Raw genomic sequence first — 2,869 nt, 5'->3', positions numbered from 1 at the left:
CAGATCCTCACATGCAGTGCTCATCACTAGATATCGTTTAGTCTATACCAAAAATTAGGCCTTGCTTTGGAGTCTGAGTCTCACTTTAAATTCTCTACTCCACTCAGATGGTAAATTCTCTCAAGAGCTCTCTGTGGAATTTTCCTGCCACCTGGCCTCTGCCAGGGTGAATGTGGCCTACTAAATGTTGCATCGCAGAATGTAATATCCCCAAATATGGCACCTTGGCATACTGAATATTTTAAGATGAAAGAAATTAAGAAAAATCACAGAAGCATCTCTCCTCTCCTCTCTTTTCTTTTCTTTTTATGAAAATTATTTTCTAAACTTCTCTTACCTATTTCCCCCAAAGTAGGTCATAAAAGAATCCTCTGGCCAACTGTCCCCTTATGACCTGTGTCATAGTACCCTCATAACAGAAATGTCCTGTCCTGTCTTATACCCCAAGGCCAAGACAAAGCTGAACAGGCCTTGCTGAATTTTCTCCAGTATATTACCAGTGGACCACACCTTTTTGTCCTCTAGTCAAACTTCTGTGCCACTGTCCATAAAAAATAAAGTTTTCTGGGTCTTTGGATCTTCATTCATGAAGGCTACCATGAAAACTTTTAAAATAAATTTATTCTGCTTTCTCTTGAGAAATGTCTCTCAAAATTCATCTTTTGTTATGGATGTCTCAGCCACCATGAACCTGTGGTAAGAGAGGAAAAGAGATTACCTTTACTTCCCTACACATGCAACTCAAAGCTTAAGAGGAATGAGGTCTGGAGCTCGCTTCCATTTCTCCCAGAATTTTCCTTGAGTCCTGCATCAATTATTGGCTTTAAATAAACACACCGTGCCACCTAACTGCATTGTCATCAGCTATAAGCTCTGGGCTTTTGCAAAACTAAAACACTTTCCAATAGAACAAGGGTATCTCATTTATATAATTAAATGGAAGTAAAGGGTATCTTTTCCAGAGTGGTCTCATAGCAAATAATAAAAAGCAAGTTGCCAACTACACCATGACACCATTTAGGAGAAATTTCAAACCTTGTAAAACGTTGGTGTATATTATTGAGAAAAGTTTAAAATAGGTCTAGGAATAAAACATATATGGTCTTGGGATAGTGATGACCTGTGGGCAGAGGTGGCTATAATAGGATTTGGGGATAGGGAGGGGCCTTGATTGCATTTGTGTCTTTTTTTTTTCAGAGTGATCCAAAGCAAATATAGTAAAATGTTAATGTCTCTTAAATACTGGCAATAAGTTTCTGAGTAGCTGTTATATTGTTTTCTGAACTTCAGTTTATATTTGAAGGATTTCATAAGTTTAAATTTTAAAAAGTTTCTTTCCCATATACACATCTTAAATGCTAAATTGAAAATGTTAAGTTGAAAAGGCAAAAAGCAAAACTGTATATAGAGTATGATTTCAGCCCTGTGCCAAAAAATGAAAAGGAATTAAGAAACACATTCACTTACAGATTTTTTTTTTGAGACAAAGTCTCCTTCTGTCGCCCCAGGCTGGAGCGCTATAGCATCCTACCTCACAGCAACCTACAATTCTTGGGCCCAAGTGATCCTCCCGCCTCAGCCTCCCAAGTAGCCCTTGGGCCCAGCCCTACAATGTTCCTAGTCTCTTCCGTTTGGTGGGAATAGTGGGTGATGTTTGTGGTACAGAAAGACAGCACATGTGTTCCTTATATGCCCCCCCCCCACTTTCCTAATTATTGAAGGGATCCAGAATATACCTCTATGGAATAAAAATTAGTAAGAGCTAAAGACATTTGAGGATGAACACGTACAGAAATGCGGAATGAGGGTTTGCTTAATACCCTTGCCCTGCCTTACCTTTGTCTGCCTGATAAATCAGAGCCTTTCAAAAGAATTCAATTGCCAAAGATCCTTTTTCAAAATAGGCTTCCCTGTATGGGGTGGGGAAAAGATCGCTTCCCATTTTAAGGAGGGGATTGATTCCTACCACAAGAGAAATTGCACAAACAAACATTATCACAAAACTATCATACCTCCCATCTACTCTCCTACAAGCCCAGTCATTCATTTTCCATGAATACCTTTCCCCCCTACCCCTTCTCCTATTAAGATGATATAACAGCCTCCAATCCTAATTGCTTCTTTGAGCCACATTTTCTGTGAGCTCCTGAGTACCTATGCTAATAAACTTTTCTTTTTTCCTGTTGATCTGTCTTTTGCCTATTAAGTGAGAGGTTGCCAAGCCCCCCAGTTTAATTTGTAGTCCCCCAAGTATTGAACCAAAGTGAATACAGGAAAAGATTTTCCTCTCTGGCATTACTGACCTAATTTTTGCCTTATTATTGAAACTGTATAAATGAGGAGTAGGGGAAGAGTGGAGTGTGTTAAAAAAAAAAAAAATTCCAGTGCAGAACTAGTAGACACTTGCCAAGCCAAGAACTGGATTTGTTCTACTTCCTCATGGTCAGCACAATGGGTCATAGTTTATTTTTTTTTCCTTTCACCTTGCTCAAAGGAGGGGCGCCAGCTCCTCGCCTCTCAATCTGTAGGTTTTAGCAATTTGTTTGCATGAAAATGGAATTTTATCTCTGGGAAGTCCAAGCTGCTGTGGTACTAAGAAGACTTTGAAAAGAAACTAAAGAGGCCCTACTAAGGAATTTAACTGAATATTTTTCAACCTCTGGTGGGGGATGGTTAGTCTTCTTTAAAAAAGATGTAGTTTTTTATTTGAGCCTCTTGTTACTTGCATCAAGAATGTGCTTCCTAAATTATAAGAAGGCATTTGTCTGAAGAGGAAGCCAGGTTAAGAACAGGACCAACAGGGAGAAAATAGGCTACTTCCTAGGAGACAGTAGTGCTAAGGATAAAGGACACCTAGAGGTAAAACTTC

The sequence above is a fragment of the Otolemur garnettii genome, unplaced genomic scaffold, assembly GCF_000181295.1.
Source record: "Otolemur garnettii isolate 467f Iridium unplaced genomic scaffold, OtoGar3 scaffold00002, whole genome shotgun sequence".
Lineage (NCBI taxonomy): Eukaryota > Metazoa > Chordata > Mammalia > Primates > Galagidae > Otolemur > Otolemur garnettii.
The sequence above is the reverse complement of the archived record's forward strand: the minus strand, read 5'-3'. Positions refer to the sequence as shown.